Raw genomic sequence first — 21759 nt, 5'->3', positions numbered from 1 at the left:
ATATTAGAGATCCCAAAGGACCTAATAAAGGGTCAGGAACTTCCATTTGACATCATTTCATCAGTGTGCTGACATGGATATAGATTCTAGGTGGTAGCCTGTCCTAGCCTATCCTATCCATAGGCTCAAGGTGGGTAATCATGGTCCCTTAATGCCTTTATATCTTCTGTACCATGTCCCTGAATCGTTACCATAATCTTTGGTAGTATCTCAAGTAGGATTGCCAACAGGCCAAGATTAAAAGTCTTGTCCCTTTAATGGAGGCTTAATCTGTGGAAATAGGCACTTGAAGCTTTCATGGCATGGAGGCAAATGTCATCAAGCGTCTGTTAAAGGAACATGGTTTTTCCCCCTCCATCTTTTTTGTAAAACAAAATCTGGAAGCTCTGACTCGATACATTTAAGCATGCACAGACTGACTTTCTATTGCAAATAGAAGCAGTTTTTTTTAAAGAATGCATAGAAAAAAGCATGAAAGATGGAAGGCCCAACCTAGTGGAAAGGATGACCTGTTCATCCTAGAATGAATTCTTTCTTTATGCCAGACTACCCACAGCTGCTCTGATCCTGATTGACCGAGTATGGTGTAGTTGTTAAGAGTGTCAAATTAGTATTTTGAAGACCCAAGGTTTGAATCTCCACTTGTGCCCTGGAAACTCACTGGGTGACCTTGGGCTAGTCACCCTTTCTCAACCTAACCTACCTCACAGGTAGGGTTGCCAGGTCCAATTCAATTCATTACAGTCATTGACCAGCAAAGCAAATATTAGGGTTTCCAAGTCCTTCTTCGCCACCGGTGGGAGGTTTTTGGGGTGGACCCTGAGGAGGGCGGGATTTGGGGAGGGGAGGGACTTCAATGCCATAGAGTCCAATGGCCAAAGCGGCCATTTTCTCCAGGTGAACTGATGTCTGTCCGCTGGAGATCAGTTGTAATAGCAGGAGATCTCCAGCTAGTACCTGGAGGTTGGCAACCCTACTCACAGGGTTGTTGTGAGGTTAAAATGGAGGAGAGGAGAATAATGTACGCTGCTTTGAGTCCCCCATTGGGGAGAAAGGTGGGGTATAAATGAATTAAATACATAAAAATAAATGAATGTGACCATGTATTTCTGCAGCTAGTATGTACCCAGTCAAGCAAGCACTCACCACCACCCCCTTGCGCTAATGAGATGGAATGTGAGTGCCAAACTCCCTTCTGCTCGCTGGCCTTGAATCTCCCACAATCTCCTTTGGACATGTGTCCTTTTCATCCCTTATCTCTCTCTTTGAACTGCAAGTCATCATGACATTAGTTTCCCAAGGGAGCCTTCTATAACTTACTAGGCCCAAAAGCTTGAGCCAAAGATTTTGAAAAACCAAGAAACAACTAGAGAACGGCCCATTTCTCGACGGGATATAATGGTGACTGCTGCTAACATCCATCAGTGAGGGGAGTGAATGTCCAAACCAATGCTCTGGCACTTTTCTTTTAATTAATCTGGTCATCCCATTTCCAAAAGGCTGGAGTTTATATACCTGCAGAAAAGGGCAACCAAAATTATTTTCAAAAAAAGTTTAAACTTTGAGGCTTTTTCAGTAAAAAAAGAAGACTGTCAAAAGGAGATGTGATTGAAGTCTACAGAACTAAGAACGTGAATGAAGAATCTCCCCCTTTCCCCCTAACTTGTGGTCACCTGGTGAAGTTGATGAGCACAGCAAGTGACGAAAAACAAGAGAAATATAACAAATAAGTTAACCAAATTTACTGTCGTAATATGTAGCCTCGGTCCCAGCCTTAGGTAGTTCTCAAAGGGATTTCACAAATGCAGGGAAGAAAAGTGTATCACTAGCTATTCACCATGTTACCTGAATGCAAATTCCATTTTCAGAGGCAATATCTCTTTTGAACTCCAATTGCTGTGGGCAACAACAGGAGAAAGCTGTTTTCCTTTGGCTGTGCTTGTGAGCTTCCCAGAAGCGTCTGGCTGGCCATGGTGGGGAACTGGACAGTGGACTGGATGGATCCAGAAGAGCTCTTCTTGCATTTTTATTATGTATAGTAATGTGCATAAAACTTCCCCTATGCAGAAACGCAGAAACTTGAGAGGAATTATATTTGTTTATTTTCATCTTTTTTAAAATCCACCTTTCAGGCCAAAAAAAAAATCAGGCCCTTAGGATGGTTTACATTATCTCATACATTAAAAATACAGTTATAAATACAATACAATATTAATAAAGGAACAACAGACCAGTCTTTGGGTTTTGAACAAATCTTATTTGTTATATTTCTCTTTGGGCTTCACTGTGTGCAGGTCAAATGGGTCGATACAGGATTAAAGACGGGTTACTTCATCAGCTCCTAACAGACATGCATCTGTCTCTGTCCCAGACAGGGATGCCGGGCTCCTGGTGGGATCTAGGGATCCCCTGGAATTACCGCTCATCTTCAGACTACAGTGATCCGTTCCTCTGGATAAAATGGATGCTTTGGAAGGGGGGCTCTATGGCAGTGTACCCCACTGAGGTCCTTGTCCTCCCCAGACTACATCCCCAAATCTCCAGCCTGGATCTGGCAACCCTAACCCCACATCCCCCACCAATGGCCAGGGGGGACCTGGCAACCTTAGTCCTAGAGCTGGCAGTTCACACAACAGTTGATGTCTGCAGCACCAACTCGTCCCTGTGTGTGTGTGTGAGAGAGAGAGAGAGAGAGAGAGAGAGAGAGAGCCATGCCAGGTGGGGTTGCCAACCTCCAGGTGGAGCCTGGGGTTCTCCTGGAGTCACAGCTGATCTCTAGAAAACATGGATCAGTTCCCCTGGATAAAATGCCTGCTTTGGAGGGTGGACTCTACGGCACTCTATCCCCCACTGAGCTTCCTTCCCACCCCAACTCTTTCTCTCCCCAGGCTCCATCCCCAAATCTCCACGAATTTGCCAGCCCAGAGCTGGCAACCCTAACAACGTTGCAAGCAGCACTTTTATATCACCACCTCAAACATAACACTGTCATTTAATGGTGCAAGGAGCATCTAGCAGGCTGGGAGATTTCCTCATGAGCAGACCTCTTAACAGGTAGGCCTAGGGTTGCTAACCTCCAGGTACTTGAAATCCAAAGAAAAACTTCTCAGTACACAGCCACTGAACACTGAATATGTACAGTTTTAACAATATATTTGTTTGCTCTAGCAATACTATATAACCATCAACATATACAGAAAAACTTGATAGTTACAATTCTGTATAAATATGGAACTTGTTTAGCAATATTTCCAATACAATTGTATGCTTAAACAATAGTTCACATCCATTTATTATTAGAATCCCCCAGGGAAGTGACTATACATCCGGCAGTAAATATCTTTGCAATAGTAGAAATTTAGGATAGAAGAAATTTAGACACTTCCCTGGGGGATTCTAGTAATAAATGGATGTGAACTATTGTTTAAGCATACAATTGTATTGGAAATATTGCTAAACAAGTTTAGTGCCAAGTGAGTCAACAATGTGGACGCGTTGGTGTATCTTAAAGGAGGCACTAAAACGAAACAAAGAAGACCTCATGGAGCATAAGGGCGTGGTGTAGTCAATGTCCCACGGATAGGGTTGCCAGGTCCCTCTTCGCCACCAGCAGGAGGTTTTTGGGGCGGAGCCTAGGAGGGCAGGGTTTGGGGAGGGGAGGGACTTCAATGCCCTTATGTCCAATGGCCAAAGCGGCCATTTTCTCCAGGTGAACCGATCTCTATTGGCTGGAGATCTAGTAGTACCCGGAGGCTAGTACCCGGAGGTTGGCAACCCTAGGCCTACCTGTTAAGAGGTCTGCTACCTGGAGGTTGGCAACCCTACCCAAGGAGGCACAAAAAAAAAACCCCACAGCTGGCACAAACAAACATTGAACGGAGTACTGCATCGCACCGATCCCACACCCCAAGTTCCCATCGCTCGTTTCCCTGATTTCCAGAGGTTCACATCTCGGTGCCCAGGAAAAGAAAAACAGAGATAACGATAGCAATCCGTCTGCAGCCTCCGTGCAGCCAAGGCCTTGAGGCCCTTCTTAACAAAGATTTGGCTTGTAACAACCCAACTGTGTGCTCAAGGTGGTCTCCATGGCAACACAGATAACTTGGAGGTCTGGGCATACAAGAGAGCCCTGGAGCTGGTTCAAGGCAAGAGGCCAGCTCCATTTCTCCCTCCCGCTTCATCTGGTCTCTCCAGCAGGCGGTTTGTTGGGGGAAAGGAGGCAGGGAGGTCCTCCGAAGGGAAGTAACGTCGCTGGGTGCAACATCTGCCAGCGTGGGCCAACATGGCCTCAATAAAACAGGGCGCCATGTTTTACGGCGCTAGTCAGATTTCAGAGCCAAACTACTGCTTTAGCATTGCTAGCGGGGGGTGGGTGGTGGGTGGGGGATTGGATGGGGAAAGAAAGGAAATGTTCTGCGTTGGACGAGCCGACTGCTGGAGGAAGCAAATGTCAGAGGTTGGCTTGCTTATTCACCAGCTACAAGTTGCATCCATCCAACAAAATCACCTACAGTAGACCAACTAGGGAGGGGAGAGAGAAAGAGTGATTTTCGGAGGGGTGTCTCCCTTTCTCCTGTACTAGTACCTATGGAGGAATGGCTGTGAAAGCCCAACAATGTGTATGATCTGGTGGCAAAAACAGAATTCTGAGAAACTTGGCTTTCATTTTAAAACACAAAAATGTCATGATATATCATCCAAGAATCTCTTGTAGAAAATAATGTTTTTCCTGTAGGTATTATTGTTTTTCCTGTAGATATTATTATCTTGGAGGATGTATGTTCTTTCTGACTTGCCCATGAAAAGATCGGCCAGTTCTGGTGCAAATTTTCAACCCATAGCTGTGCCAGAAATTAGTAACTAAAATTCTTCTTGAAACTGGAATTGTTTTTTTCGTAGGACATAATTCTACAATATGGCAAAGGAAGGATGTGGTGGTTTTTGTTTTGTTTTTTTAGATTTTGGTCTCTATTGTCTAATGTCTCCCAAAGCCCATCCAGAGCCTCATCCTGTGAAATGTTGGTGTATAAGGATACCACATCCAAGGTTACCAAAAATAATGTAAATGTCATGATTTGAGCCCGCATGCGTTTAGAACTGGAGTGGGAGACTTTGTGTGCATCTTTACGGACACCACGTTGTCAGTTCTAATTGGTGAGTCTGTTGCACATGGGCATTCTTACACACAGGCTGGCAAATACACACCCTCTTATGCTTGCTCATTTCCCCTCTCACACTAACAAAAGCCACATTTGCAGTCAAGCTTTCTGCATTTCCACTCTGGAGCTAAAAGGAGATGCATGAAAAGTATTACCAACAAAAAGGAAGGTTTGTGTATTCATATGCCCTGTTCCTACATAAACACCATACAGGTCACATGAGCTGGCATCCTCTGCTTTTTTTGGAAAGGTGAGGGATGCGTGCATGTTTTGTTGGGATGCTCTGTGATCTTGTTGGGACCATGAGCACTGAATGAATGTGGTCAACACATCCCTCTCCCCCATGCCATAAGCCCTCCAATTTAGCATCCATTCGAGACCCATTCATTCATCGCTTGAGACCGAATCCACACAGCAGCTACTCCACAGGATGGGACAGCTGGGAGCAAACCTTGCAGCCTATACCCTGACCTGCTGTTTTCTCTAATCTGCAGGAAATCAGTAGCAGGAATCTTTTATGATTCCAAGGAGGCAGCCAAGTGGTGGTACACATGAATGGCTTGCTACGTGAAATAGCTACCACATGGATTCAGTTTGGAGCCAATTCCACACTGTATATTGATGTGAAAAGGGCCTTGAATAAGACCTGTGCTGAAGAACTGCAAGGAAGCAGCATATCCAGTGCATGTTTGTGGACAAAAAGGGGAGGCTAATCTTCACCGGTGATTGCGCCAGCGAAAGCAAGAGAAAATTAGCCGTTCCGAATTAATGGAATGCAAGGACGGGACCTTGAGTACAGGTCTTGGCCTGTTTGGGCAACCATGCCACTCTATAGATTTGGGTTGGTATCAAGCAAAGTGGACAACAGGCAGAAGAAAGGCAACTCAATCCAGCACACAGTTTGCAGAACATATTAATTATCCACCAAATCTTTGCAAGCTATGTTTTAAAACTGTGAATTACAAGACATTCCGGCACAGTTCCCTTGGTCCTGAAGGAAACAACCGTCTTGAAGTCTAAACAGTTTTGGGACCAAGAGCCAAGGCATTTTGGTGTTAGAAGCACCGGTGCATAACTCAACATGCCTCCCCCTTTGCCACACTGTTTAGCAACACACACCTCCCTCTTTGATCATCACCATCCTGCTTTCTTTCCATCCTTAACCTCCATCCCCTGGTATGTGAGAGTCCTTTTGCCTCTCATAAGGGCCATGGCTCTCAAGGTGTGGGACAGGACTCTGCAAGCAGCTATTGGTCAGGCTCACGATCCTCCCCAACTTCTCTCCCAAAATGTCTTCAGTGGTGCCTTGAACTGGACCAGGAATCAGAGCGACAACCCTTTTTTTTGTCAACAATGTCTGTCTGGAACGGCCCTCTTGTTCTTTCTCAGAGTTTTGGGTACCTGACCTTACAGAATGTTGTCTAAACCAGCACCACCCCTCTTCTTTTTAATTTGCTGGCCTTTAAAGAGAAATAAAAAATAAAGACTGGAAGCTTGCTCCTCTTTTGGCCTGACATTAGAGGGATGATTCCTCGCTGGGCTTTGGAAGGCTAAGAACCCTCGGGATAACGGGCATCTTTGCTTGCACTCTGTAACTTAGAGAAATTGACGTGGTTTCCTGCTCAACTACAAAGAGCCCTGGGAAATGTAGTTTTTGAAAGGGTTTAGGGCTGTCTAGCAGAGAATTTTCCGTACCCTCCTAAAATAATACCTTTCCAAAGTTAATTGGGAGAGGCCACACCGCTTAAAGTTGGTGCTGTAGGTGTCGTTTTGGCACATCTTTCCTGATTGATCATGATTTTGTCTCAGGGCAAATGTGGCACTGGAGCACAATAACACCACAATCCTGCATTTAAACGCATGCCAGACCAATACTTGTAAGTGAGCATGCTTAAGAATGATATGCCAGCTTCATCTCCACATGTTAGGAACGAGGAACAAGACAGATGTCTGGGCAATCAGGAAGGGAACCCTGGATTCATGTTCTTCTCCACTTTTTATATATTTATTTCATGAGTGCTTTTAGTACATTTATGTACCACCTTTCTGCCAAAGTGCTCAAGGCAATTAAATACTTCTTCAGTTTTTTGCTTCCTCTCAGACATGAATCCAATATGGTCTTAGCCTGCTCCTTAGGATTCTGCGTCACACTCTTAACATCTGCTGAGAAGCACATAAAAGAAGGTATACCACTCCACGTGTGCTCAGCACGTCTGTTCCCTTTCTGTCACCCCCTAGACACAGACATTATCATTATGAACACCTGGAATGCTTTCGAAACTTAGACCACCTTTCTTGGGAATGGGTGGGGGGAGGAAACCACTTCTCTTTTGTATATGTTAATTCATTGAAATGTACGCAATCCGAAAATGTTCCATTGAATGGAGGATAATCTTCTTTTTAAAAAAGCAGTTAGGAAGGGGGTAAATAATTTTACAGATGTCCACCATGTATCAACGTTTTGTTTGGTACAATGGGGGGGGGCACCCATTCTTCTCAGAAAATTGCAACATACTTAAAGAGCAAAATCCCCAATTGCTCTCACTCCACCCTGTTACAGAATATAGTGTCTGATGCGGCCCCTCCAGTCCCCAAATAGCTCTGGGATACCATGATACAACTGCTGGAAGGACGCGTACGTCCGCCGTCAGCATTCTCCAGTCTGTCAAGATGCCCGTCCATTTTTCCAACCACTGGGATGTCAAGGTCCTCAACATTCTGGAGCAGCCAGTCTTGCATCTTCTTTTCGGAGAAGTCACGGAGGAGGGCAGTTACAGAGATTGCAGCCCCTACAGGGAATTGCAAAGCACAGTTCATTTCCCAGTCCTGCTTCATCGCTGGTCCTCCCAGCATTTGCATATTTATGGAGGCTGGATCTCAAGTTTGTCTTTGTCAGGTTCCGTCTCTGGCATGTGTGACATGACCACAGGTGTGCCTCCTGCTCCACCTTCATCAGGTTCCCCCCAGTGGCTGCTGTCCCCAATCCAGTCCTCCACGGCGTCATTGGTCCAGCCACTGTCCAGCTCTTCCGCCCCCCAGTCCCCAGTCCCCGCCACCACTTCCGATTCCCAGTCCCCGGCCATAGTCCAGCTGCCGCCCCCCTCCTCAACGGAGCGCTGGTAGTAGGTCTCCCGGGCATGTTTGCGCTTGGTGTGCCGGCGGAGGGTGTTGCGTTCCGTGAAGCGCAGCCGGCAGATCTGGCACTGGTAGGGCTTCTCCCCCGTGTGCACCCGCTGGTGGCGCAAGAGCTCGCCAGATTCGCGGAAGCCCTTGCGGCAGACAGGGCAGCTGAAGGGCCGCTCCCCAGTGTGGATGTGCTTGTGCCGCTGAAGGTGCGAGGAGCGTTTGAAGGCCTTGCCACACTCACGGCACACGTACGGCTTGCTCTCCGAGTGGGTGATGCTGTGGCGCTCCAAGTCCGACTGGTACAGGAACGTCCGTAGGCAAATCGGACAGAAGTACAGCTGCCGGGGTGGCGGGGCCGCTGCCAGCAGCTCGGGCTCCGAAGATTGCACCTGCCCGGCCAGCTCCACCTCCCGCTGGGACACCGTGTGAGGCACCCCTTCCGCATCGATCAGCACCAGGGAGCCCTCATCCGCACCATCGCCCTCTCCTGGCTGGCCACGGTGCTTGGTGACAGAAGGCGAAGCCTGTATGCTGGACCTCCCCCCTCTGTGTCTGGTCAGCGCTGAGTGCAGTTTCGGCCCCCACAGGGCAATGCTGTAGATCTCCGGGTGAGAGGGCCGGTCTTCTATCCCCAGATGGTTCTGGGGGATATCATTATTGACCGGTGTCTGCGTGTAGTGGGCCCAAGGGACTGGAGGGCGGGTTTCTATCACCTGGTGCTCAAGCCCGACGACGCCATGGTTTTCCGCCCTTGGCCAACTACTCCCGCCGGGCACCAGCACCCGAGCCTTTGCCTGCAACTCTGCTGGGTGCCCATCACCCCTCTCGACATGCCACCTGTGAGATGGCTCCATCGGGCAGCAGGAACGAGAGCGCGTTCAGCTACAGGGACATTGCTGCGGAGATGGGAGAACAGTGAGCACACGGAAGTCCACCTGGAAGCATCCCCACCCCAGAAAGGCATTCCGTCATCTTAGAAGCAAAACCTCTATGACCTTTGCACTTCAAGCCGGGAGAACATACTGGCGTATGATTGCCAGAAGGCTAGCTGAACCAAAATAGAGCAGCCAAAAGCACTGAGGCAACTTAGAAACCAGTGGCGCATTGTCCTGCAACCCTTACTCTGATCTGGAGAACAGGGTTCGATTCCCCACTCCTCCACATGAGCGGTGGAGGCTAATCTGGTGAACTGGATTTGTTTCCCCACTCCTACACACGAAGCCAGCTGGGTGACCTTGGAGTAGTTACAGCCCTCTTAGAGCTCTCTCAACCCCACCTACCTCACAGGGTGTCTGTTGTGGGGAGGGGAAGGGGATTGCCAGCTGGTTTGAGTCTCCCTTAAGTGGTAGAGAAAGCTGGCATATAAAAACCAACTCTTCTTATTCTTACTTAGGAGTAAGCCTCATTAAACTCCACAGGCTTCACTTTCACATAAAATGCATGGAAACTAGGCTATGACTGAAGTGTGAAACTATTGAATATACTCCAATCCCCCAGCCTCTAAAAATCTAAAATGAAGAGCTCAGGCATGTGAGAATAGGTTCACCAACACTTACACCCCTCAATATCTGTGTACAGCAGTGGTTCGCAAAGTGGGCAGTACCACCCCCTGGGGGGCAGTGGGATTACCTTGGGGGACACTAAGAGGCAAGGGGGCAGCAGGGGGGCGCTAGAACTAGTGTACAGCATTATTTTAGAATGTAACTTGTGGGGATGATTTGGCACTCAAACATAAATGCCATTGTGGACAACACATGTATATGCATGGTGTCTTCTTTTGTTAATGAAGATGTGTGTGTTTACATGCCTACAATAGATTTGGGAACATAACCAGATCCGCAAACATGCGTGGGAACAATTGTGCATGCACCATGACATTTGCACCTGGGCGCCTAACTACATATGCTGTTGCCGCCAAATCTATGAGTTAGTTCTATTTAGCAGCGATAACACAGAGTACCTCTTCTTTAACCACTGTGCCCTGCCCCAAGTTGCATAGGCCAAAGACTGCCGTCATGCACGCTTTCGATCTCTGCTGTGGATGAAGTGGGAATTCCAGACTGCATGAGCAATCATAAGAAGGAAGCACAAGTTATAGTCATTCTAGACTACGGTAATTGAAAGGAAATAGAGGAACGTGACAGGGAGGAGAGGTCACAATCTATTACTGACCGAGAGGTGAGGGTGGAGGATAGACACAGGAATTGCGTTATGTGCCCCACGCTTGTGTCCTTTCTTCTGAAGGTTTGTGCAAGCATAACAATTTTGCAACATAAATGATACTTCTACAAATACAACAGGGTAGATCACAGATGTTAAAGGGTGCAGTCCAAGCTATGCTCACGACCTGAGTTTGATCCCGACTGAAGTTGGTTTCAGGTAGCCGGCTCAAAGTCGACTAAGCCTCCCATCCTTCCGAGGTCAGTAAAATGAGTAACCAGCTTGCTGGTGGTAAAGGGAAGCTAACTGGGGAAGGCACTGGCAAACCACCCCGTAAAAAAACAAAGTCTGCCTAGGAAACATAGCGATATGACGTCACCCCATGGGTCAGGAATGACCCGGTGCTTGCACAGGGGACCTTTACCTTTTTAATACACATTGAATGAGTAGAAGATTTGATATGTGACCTAAAAAAATATTTCTCACAAAACTAATTCTCAACGTTCCCTCAGGGATTGCTGTCTATTCTCAAGAGATGGTGGATGTTAGCAGAAGTAAGTCATCTCTCTCTAGGCACTGCATCTACCAAGAAACACACACAGCAGCTATGTCACAGTACAGCAACCAAGCACAAAAAGCTTAGGGCTTAAATTTGCCATTCGGCACCATTTTCAACCTTGTTCTTTATACAGCTCATTCTCCCAGCCCCACAAAGACCCCTTCCACACACACTCTGCTTTCCCAGTTTTACAGAGGTATGCTGAAATACAGATTATAATCCCTTAGAGTGACAATTAGAATTCTGCACAAATCCCAAAATTTCAGAATACTAATGTGAATGTCCAAATTCTGCTTTTGAAATTCAACTTTGACAAATGCTTAAAAATATATATATATCTTGTCTTGCGGGTACATTTCAAGACAGTCGTGTTATCTGTCTCGTTGCTCATTGTATGCTTCTTTTAAAAGACTGAGAAGTCAACATTTCCCAGTGTCCTACACTAGAAATGCTCAAACCCGTTTCTCTAAAATTCATTTCAGCTACAGGTTTGAACCCTGAGGAGAGGGAGGGAAACCAGGCAGGCGCGCCTTCCAGCTAAATTCATGTAGCCAAGCATTGGTCAAGGGAGCCTCCAGCCTCACCTGAACGGAGACTTTGGCAGTGCTGGGCCAATAAAGCTTCCAGAACCTTGTGTCAGATTCTAGAAGGCACCTGAACGGGCTCCCAGAGGAGGGAGCGAGGACCTCTGGGCTTGCAATGAGTGCCTTTCCCTCCCCGTTAGAATCTTCACAAGCCACCCTTTCAAGCGCTTGCCATTTTGTGGGAAGGGCAGAGGGAAGCCAGATTAAATGAAATAAAAGGCTCCCAGAAAGGTTTGGTCCCTGGCATGTTTTTAAGAGGGGGGGGGGAAGCAGACCTAGGTCTAACCCATTGGCCATTTATGCATGGCCATTTATGCATGGGAGGTTTTGCCTTGGATGTGCTGCTCTGTAGATGCACATTTTCCCCAACTGAATTCTCAGAACTCTGCATGGGGGCTTGTTTTTGAGTTTTAAGAATTCGGATGGGGAAAATGTGCATCTACAGAGCAGCACATCCAAGGCAAAACCTCCCATGCATCAAAGGCCATTGTCCGTTGCTTAAAGGCGGAGAGGCTGGCTGACAGGAGCGGGATCCGCAGCAATGCCACCCTCTTCCATCCATCCCGCCTGCCAGGGCTGCCACAGCTCCCTTCTCCCGCCCCCGCCCCCAGCCTGCAAACGAGAGCCCACCGCCCCAACCTTCCTCCCACCACCCCCTATTCCTGGGCTGCTGCCCACCCCAGCCCAAGCGACACAGGCGGCCGCCGCTACCTGTTTTGCATCGTGATCTGCTGCAGCTGCTGCTTTCAATGGGTCGGCAGTGGGTGGGTGGGTGGACGTCCGGCGGGGGGGAAACCTCTGGCCGCCCGGCCGCTGCAGAACAAAAGAGGCCGGCCGGCCTCGGCGGGGCATCCGGGAGGCGCGCGGACCCAGCAGCTGGACCCAGCCGGAGAGGGCGATTCCCTCCACGCGGGGGCGGCTCCCGGGTCCCAGCGCCGCCAGACGCGCAGGGCTCCGAGCAAGCTAAGCGACGGCGGAGAGAGCGGAGCTCTCCGGGGGGAGGGTGAGGGGTGTCTTTAAGACCTGCCCCTGCTTTTCCCTCTGGCGGGCCTGCAGAGACGGGAGAAGCTGCGCCGGGCGGGATTTTCCCTTCCCGGCAACTCTTAGGCTGGCAGGATGGTTTGACAGCTCTCATTCAACGCCTGGAGCTGCCTTCTGCTGAATCAGACCCTCGGTCCATCCAAGTCAGAATTGTCTACTCAGACCGGGTCTCAGGCAGAGAGAGGTCTTTCGCATCCCCTACTTGCCTAGTCCCTTTAACGGGAGATGCCAGGGACTGAACCTGGGACCTTCTGCATGCTAAGCAGACCCTCTACCACTGAGCCACAGCCCTTTCCCAAAAATGCAGGCATGAACACATGAAGCTGCCTTATATTGATGTCTCAGGCGGAGGTCTTTCGCATCACCTACTTGCCTAGTCCCTTGAACTGGAGATGCCGAGGATTGAACCTGGGACCCTCTGCATGCCAAGCAGATGCTCTACCACTGAGCCACAGCCCTTCCCCGGTCACAGACATGCTCTTTGGCAAAGGGGTGACACTTCCCCATTCTTAACAGTACCAACCCTCGAGGTTTGGGGAAAAAACGTCATTCAAGTTTCCCCCCCCCCTTCCTCTTTCTCCATCACACTTTTTAGTGTGACTTGCCAATGGGCTGCGTATTTCGACCCATTGGGTGGCTGTCGAAGGACGTGCGTCTTTTTTCTTTTTTTTTTAATACATGGCGTGGGTAAATTTGGCACCATCAGGCTCCGTTTTGAGGTTGCAGAATGCTGAGATGGTGGAATGGATGGCTCCATTCTAGACCTCAGGCGGTGGATTCCAGCACTGAATGGTGCTTTGCATTTTTTAAAAAATAATCCATAGAAGGAGTAGACAAGCTCAGCTAAGTAGAAGGATCTCAGTCCACCCTCCTCTAGGATGCTGTGCTGGTTTTCTGTTTACAATAAATGTTTAACATGAGGAAGCATTCAAAAATACATCCCTGAGGGATTTATGTATAAGCTAAACAAGCTATAGCTTAGGGCCCCACACTCTTGGGGGCCCCCAAAAAATGTAAAGGAAAAAAAACGATGTACATTTCCAAAATATAAGATAAAAAACAAATAAAAATAAAACCTACATACAGCAACAGTGTTATCATTTTAAGTTAGAGCTTAATAATTATTTCACTATTAATATACTTCTTAATTGCATTTCAGTTCAACAATTACTTTGATAAAGTACATATTTTGTTATGTGCAAATGGCTTTAGATACCTATTAGGTCCATAAATTACCATATAGCATATATTCAACACAAAAAACAGTGACAATTTGTTGTTGACAAAGGATAGCTGGACATATAAAGGGCCCCATTACCTTCAATAGCTTAGGGCCTCATCAAACCTAAATCCGGCCCTGATCCCTTCACCTGCGGTGATACTGTCCTTGTTACCAATTCATGAGAACATAAGAAAGGCCGTGCTGGGTCAGACCAAGGCCCATCAAGTCCAGCAGTCTGTTCACACAGCGGCCAACCAGGTGCCTCTAGGAAGCCCATAAACAAGATGACTGCAGCAGCACCATCCTGCCTGTGTTCCACCACTGCATTCCTAAGGAGAATCTAACTCTCCTTAGGAATGCACTGCTAATGTAATAGGCATGCTCATCTGATCCTGGAGATAATAGGTATGCATCATGACTAGTGTCCATTTTATCAGCTTCACTTTTTCCACATCACAGCACCCCCACTTTCTCCCTTATGAGCCCCTGAGAACCTTAAGATGAGTCAGCCAGGACCTGGTAAAAAATAAAAACCTTGTTATGGATGCTTGGCAGTCACTAGTAGCAGGGCCTTTTCAGTGATTGCCCCAGTATCATATAATGTCCCCTTAACCACTACACCACACTAGCTCTCCCTCCAATATATGCTTCATAACTATTTTCCAGGTGGTGTTACCTTCATGCCATGAAAAGCTTCAGCTGCCCATTTGCTCACATTAAGTCTCTGTTAAAGGGTCAGAACATTTTTCTCCTGGCCTCTTGGCAACCCTGCATAGTATAATGGTTAGAGTGCTGGGCTAGGACTGGAGAGACCCACATTTGAGAAAAGCAGGGTATAAATCAGGGGTGGGGAACCTTTTTTCCGCCAAGGGCCATTTGAATATTTATGACATCATTTGCGGGCCATACAAAATTATCAACTTAAAAAATAGCTCACCAACCCCCAAGCAGGCAGCTGCCTCAGATGACCCCAACCCCTGCACGGGCAAGCAGGCAGGCATCCAACCAGTGGCACAGGGGAGGGGGCGGATCACCAGTCTTAGATCCTCCTGAGCTAGAGATTTGCCAGAACCCACAAAGGGCCAGACCAAATGATTTCGCGGGCCTTAAATGGCCCCCGGGCCTGACGTTCCCCACCCCTGGTATAAATCTTTAAATAAATAAATAAAGTATTCTGCTCCAGGGGGATGATGCCCAAAGCTTGCTTCGTAGGGCAGATTGTCAAAAGAGAAGCCGTCTTCCAGTTGGTTCCAGCTGAATTTGCTGTTCCTTGATTCTCTGCAGGTGTTAGCCACCTGCACACTGGCAGCTACTCCTCAAGGCCATCTTCTCAGGCCTGTTAATTAGCAAACATCTTTCAGAGGAGAGGAGAGGAGGGGGAACTCACTCTCATCCTTGGAAGTTCCATGGATACTGTCCGGTGATTGGTTGAGGTCAGGAGGTTATGGCCAGGGTTTTCTGATTATAGAGAAATACATCCTTATCCCTTTACTCTTTCCTTCCTATCCCCCCTGGCCGCCAAGAAGACATTTATATTATGCTCTGGAACTCCTTGCTTTAAAAACCAACTGTGCTGTGTTAGGACTCCAGTAGGTCAGTTTTGTGATTTTTGAGCATTTCTCTGCCACTGAACGATATGCTTGTTTTTAATATTTGTCTTGAATTTCTTGAATAAAGCCTTCTTTTGCTTTATGGTGTGCATTACTAGGGGAGTTACTGAGACCAAACCCAGGTAAAACTTCATTACGTTACAGTACCAAAGCAGGGTTAGTCTCGATATAAGCTTTGCCCTCCCCAAGGGGCCTACTGAAAAAACTCTTTTCAAGATGCTTGCAGTATTCACTAATGAAATCCAGTCACTGCTAGACCCAGATTGAAAGATCAGAGGCCCTGGATCCACCTCTTCCACATCCTGTTTTTCTCTCCCTGCTTGCTCTTCTCAGGCTCCCACTTCACCCTCCAGCATGTAGTGGTTAAGAGCGGTGGTTTGAAGCAGTGGACTCTGATCTGTAGAGCCGGGTTTGATCCCTCACTCCTCCACATGAGCGGTGGATGCTAATCTGGTTAACTGGATTTGTTTCCCCACTCCTACACACGAAGCCAGCTGGGTGACCTTGGGCTAGTCACAGCTCTGATAGAGCTCTCTCAGCCTCACCTACCTCACAGGGTGTCTGTTGTGGGGATGGGGGGAGGTGAGGTGATTGTAAGCCAGTTTGATTCTGCCTTAAGTGGTAGAGAAAGTTGGCATATAAAAACCAACTCTTCTTCTTCTTCAACCATGCCCCCCCCTCCATCACATGTACCCTGCATCACTTTCTGAAAACGAAACCAAACTAAGTTTGGTTAACCACATTTCAGGCTGCACTGAGCCTCCTATTTTAGGTTTAAGAAACACTTTTTCCCTTAGAGATCAACTTATTAAAACTGACATGCTGGACCTGAAAACACCAATATCTGCCTGTGGCCACTTTAAATGTAATGGATGTTCCGCCTGCCCTTTCAGTTTACCGGTGAAGCAGGTTACTTCCACGGATGGCAAATTTGTTTATACCTTAAAGTATTTTTCCAATTGTGCCTCTGCACAGGTCGTTTACGCTTTAATTTGTTCCTGTGCCACCCCAAGAATGTACATTGGCTGCACAGTTCGCCAGGTGAGGCCTCGCATAGGTGAACATTGCGCGAGGATTAAGGCGCAAGTAAAAGACGCACCAGTTGTCAGCCATTTCATTGAGCATCGTCATAGTGATAAAGATTTAAAATTCTTTGTCTTGTGGCAATACCAGCCCAAGCCTTTTCAGGCCCAGGATGTTAAGAAAATTTTGAATTGCCAAGAAAGACGCTTCATATTTTTATTCAAAACTTTAGCTCCATCCGGACTTAATACTGACTTTGATCTTTCTTGCTTTCTATAAATTCTGCGCTGTCTCTCTTACTGCAATTTCTACTCAGACTGCTCAATCTTGAGCTGTTTCAGCTGCATGTATTTTAAGATCATACTTTCACCTTGTCAGTACTCTGAAGAACTCCATACACACCTGAAGTCCCTTCTTTCTGCAGTGGATAATCCTTATGCCAGGTTCCTCATGCTTTACTTCACTGTTTATTGTTTACTGTTAATGCTACATAACCAATTTGTTATATTTTGGAAATTTACTACATATAAAGGAAAGAAAAAATTGATGCTCACTTCTTGTCATTTTACACTTGAAGCTGTGGGTAAGCTATCCTTTTGACATAGATCCTTTCAAAGCAATTCTTTACGTTGTAATTTGGTTACTTAGTACTCTGCTGTACTTTAGAAATTGACAATTACCATAGAGGGTGGTTCCCCCTCTAAATATGGGTTCGGCAAGCTGATGAAGGATATCCGAAACGCGTTCTTGCCTTGGACCTTTTGACTAGACCAGTGGTTCCGACTTGTTTCCTCGTGATGAGGACTATGTGGCAACACAACGTTTTCAGTCTGAACTTTAGTGTTTTTGCCACTTAAGTACTTGTATAGCCCTAGCTGGCTGTTGTAAGCTGTATAGCCCTAGCTGGCTGTTGTAAGCTTTGATAAATTTATTTTTGTTATGAATTAAGCCCTGTGTGGCATTTGAATGTGTGAATTAATGAATGTGTGAATTAACATGCAACAGCTTTGGTTTAAACCCTGCGAGGCACTTGATTTTGTTGCTTTTCGTTGCCCTTTTTGAACTATAGGTAAAGGTAAAGGTCCCCTGTGCAAGCACCGGGTCATTCCTGACCCATGGGGTGACGTCACATCCCAACATTTTCTAGGCAGACTTTGTTTATGGGGTGGTTTGCCAGTGCCTTCCCCAGTCATCTTCCCTTTACCCCCAGCAAGCTGGGTACTCATTTTACCAACCTCGGAAGGATGGAAGGCTGAGTCAACCTTGAGCCGGCTACCTGAAACCAACTTCCGTCAGGATCGAACTCAGGTCGTGAGCAGAGCTTTGGACTGCAGTACTGCCGCTTACCACTCTGCGCCACGGGGCTCCTCCTTTTTGAACTAGTAAATCTTTATTATTATTTTTCATAAGCTTGGTCTTATACATTTGGTTATTAATTTGAGCCTCCTGCTGCTTCCCTCTATAGCCTATCCTATACTTATCCAGCACAGGTAAATTTGTTTCCTGAGTACCTGGAGGTTGGCAACTCTAAACATGTGCGGGGTCCTGGTCCACAGTCCGGTTCTTGTGCCAGCTGCTCCCAAGCGGGGTGCCCCCAGGACATCCAGATGCAAATGCACATCCAGACACTGGGGCCCAGCTGCACCCCAAAACAATCTTTGGACCACCCCGTACATTTGGGGGTGCACAGCTTTTAAATTGTCCTCAGTATCAGGAACCAGGAGATGTGAATAAGGAACTAGGAGCTGGGAACGAAGCTGAGAACTGGGAACCAACGTCAGCCTCCTTGGCTTGTAGAACATCCCGAAAAAAAGTGCAAGTCACTTCAGCCTGGCCTCGGGCTGCCTTTGGAGTTGCTTGGGGTGTGGGAGCGTGGTCTGCCAATGAGGCATGATTCAAAGCCTGACTCTGATTCACGATTCTGACTACCAGGATTCTGTCTCGAAACTCTCCTTTCTGGGCTGAGTCATTGCCCCAGATTTTTTTTGGGGGGGGGGGAGGCTGCCTCCTGTGCGTGCCCTGGTAACCCCCACTACTTTCCCCTTCTGGAAAAGCAATTCTGCAGCCGGCCAGGTCACCCCTCCCTCTGGAGAGTGCCCACCCACCCCCAGGAGCCGCCTTGCCCTTCCCTCGTTGGGGGGTGGTGGGGTGGTGGTTTCATCCAGGACTTTGATCTTCACAAAGATGTTGATTCTATATATAAATAAAGCCTGTGTGCGTGTGTGTGTGTGTTAAGTGCCATCAAGTCGCTTCCGACTCATGGCGACCCTATGAATGAAAGTCCTCCAAAATGTCCTATCTTTGACAGCCCTGCTCAGATCCTGCAAATTGAAGGCCGTGGCTTCCTTTATTGAGTCAATCCATCCCTTGTTGGGTCTTCCTCTTTTCCCGCTGCCCTCAACCTTTCCTAGCAAAATAAAGCCTACCGATTAAAAAGAAAGAAACACTCTTTTTCGTGCAAACAGAGCTGGGCTACTTTCGGTTTCCATTCCTGCCTCTCTAGACCCGAGAAGCGAAACCGGCTGAAGCTTTAAAAGCCGGGGGATGACGAGGCATCCGAGCGGACTCCGCTTCTGCGTCTCCGCGCTTCGGAGCGCTCGCGGAGCGGGAGCTGTGCCTTTGGGACCTTCGGCCTCCAGCATCCCCGAGACGGTAAGTGAGGCTTGGCGGGGCTCGGGGGTGCCTGGCAAAGGGACCCGCAGGGCCGGGAGGAGGGAAAAGGGAGCCTCAAAGGCGCGGCGCTCCGCTTGATGCGGAGAAGTCATCTGGTCGCGCCCTCGAGGGATCCGTGCCAAGAGCCCTGCCCCGAGGAGACGCCTTTCTAGCGGCGCCCCCGGGGAAGCCCGCTAGCGAGGAATGAAGGCAACGTTTTGTATTTAAAGGTATGCTGCTGCTGGACGTGGAGGTTCCATATAACTGTACTTTTTAAAAGGCTCTGGCCATTTATGCATGGGAGGTTTTGCCTTGGATTTGCCACACTCTAGATGCACGTTTCCCCCGTCCGAATTCTCAGAACTCTGCATGGGGAGTTATTTTTGAGTTTTGAGAATTTGGATGGGGAAAATGTACACCTAGAAAGTGGCAAATCCAAGGCAAAACCTCCCGTACATAAACAGCCTCTGTGTGTGTGTTGGGGGGCGGCGATCCCCCTTCCTACCGATTGGGGCCGGCACAACAAAGAAGAGGAGTTGGTTTTTATATGCCGACTTTCTCTGCCACTTAAGGGAGACTCAAACCGGCTTACAATCATCTTCCCTCCCCACAACAGACACCCTGGGGGGTAGGGGGGACTGAGAGAGCTCAAAGAGAGCTGTGACTAGCCCAAGGTCACCCAGCTGGCTTCGTGTGTAGGAGTGGACTTTGTGGCATTGAAGTCCCTCCCCTCTCCAAACCCTGCCCTCCTCAGGCTCCACCCACAAAATCTCCAGGTATTTCCCAACCCAGAGCTGGCAACCCTAGTCTGGGCATCTTGATCCATGTAGATGATTGACCAGGAACTTTAAGGAAAGACCCTTAATGAGTGGGAAATATTTTTCCTTTGGTTTGAAATCCAGGCTTCCAAGCTAGCAAGAGGACAGAGAAATAGCTGTGTAGCCAAATTGAAGCTAAAAGCAAGGCAAAGAATCTGAGCAGGATGGGTTGCAGGTAGGGTTGCCAACCTCCAGGTACTAGCTGGAGATCTCCTGCTGTTACAATTGATCTCCAGCCAACAGATCAGTTCCCCTGGAGAAAATGGCCACTTTGGCCATTGGACTTTGTGGCATTGAAGTCCCTCCCCTCCCCAAACCCCACCCTCCTCAGGCACCGCCCCCACAACCTCCCTCCAGTGGTGAAGAAGGACCTGCCAACCCTAGTTGCAGGGTGTCCATCTGCGCACTGCAAGTGGGGTTAGCCGACTTTGCTGCAGGGATGCCTTTTTGCTCCTAACGGGTTGCTCATTTTATCAGGAAAACGAATATTTCAAAGACTCTCTTTTGATGAGAGCGCACTGGAGACACCCCCTGTAATGCTGACCTTGGAATTACTCTCCGGTTGAAGCGGGGAGTGCATGGACACATAAGAGTATATTGTACCTTGATTTTTGGAAGTAATGCTCTTTGTAGTTTTGTGTGGAGAACAGCCTTGCTCTTGGTTGTATGAGCTCCTGTTGTTAATCTTTCTGAAGTTCTGTTTGGGGTAGGAACACGCAACACCTGTTTGTGCTTCCTGTTTATTTTACGCAACTTGTTGACAGCAAAGTTGCAACGCAGATTATAGCTTCATTCAAAGTGGTCTTTATTTGGAAATCCCACCAACTTTAAAGGGGATTCTTGGCTACTAAACATTAGGGTTGCCAGGTCTCTCTTCCCCACCGATGGGAGGTTTTTGGGGCGGAGTCTGAGAAGGGTGGGGTTTGGGGAGGGGAGGGACTTCAATGCCATAGAGTCCAATGGCCAAAGCGGCCATTTTCTCCAGGTGAACTGATCTCTATCCGCTGGATAGAGTTGTAATAGCAGGAGATCACCAGCTAGTACTTGGAGGTTAGCACAAACAAACAGTAATCAGGCTCACAACACGTTACAAAAATGCCAATATAGTATAAACAAGTGCAGCATCCTGGAAACAGGAAGATATCCCAGACTTGGAAAAATGGCATTAAAAAATGGATGAATTTGCAGTGATGGCCAGACTGACCAGTTTGATAAAAGAGAAGACGACTGAAGACTTCCAAAAAAAATGGGAATGCTATTTTGAATACGCTAAACAGAAAAGATAGATTGTTAGAGATAAGGATTAGTTTATAAAACTTACTATATAGGATAGAAGGAATTTATTTTCTAAAACATAGACTATAAGAACAACGTATAGGATATTTGAAATGAAGAGACTCCCCGAAGGAGTACAAACTGTGTGAATGTGTGTATGTAATTTGTTTGTCTTTTTTCCTGAAAATGTTAATAAAATTTCTTTAAAAAAAAACAAATGCAAACCCCAATAGGTGATATATACAATGGAAAGTCATGAGACGCATACACAAACTATATCACGTAACGTGTATGCATCTCATGACTTTCCATTGTCTATATTTTTCACCTATTGGGGTTTGCACTTGTTTATAATATATTTGCATTTTTTGTAACGTGTTGTGAGCCTGATTACTGTTTGTTTGTGCTAACATTTTTGACAGTATTAGTGAGTTCCTTTAAACCAGGTTGGCAGGTTTAAACCTCCTTTAAACCAGGAGGTTGGCAACCCTACTAAACATGCTCCCGGCTGTCTTTCGCATTGGAAAAAG

The 21759-nt window shown here is 47.4% G+C and overlaps 1 protein-coding gene across 1 annotated transcript in view; it reads right to left on the bottom strand.

Moving 5' to 3' along the window:
* Positions 1 to 21759, bottom strand: part of U2AF2 (U2 small nuclear RNA auxiliary factor 2) — a 155743-nt gene that overhangs the window by 82674 nt on the left and 51310 nt on the right. The gene's annotated exons all lie outside the window — the stretch shown is intronic.

The sequence above is a fragment of the Euleptes europaea genome, chromosome 18 (genome assembly GCF_029931775.1).
Source record: "Euleptes europaea isolate rEulEur1 chromosome 18, rEulEur1.hap1, whole genome shotgun sequence".
NCBI lineage: Eukaryota > Metazoa > Chordata > Lepidosauria > Squamata > Sphaerodactylidae > Euleptes > Euleptes europaea.
Note: the sequence above shows the minus strand (reverse complement) of the source record. Positions and strands in the feature narration are given on the sequence as shown.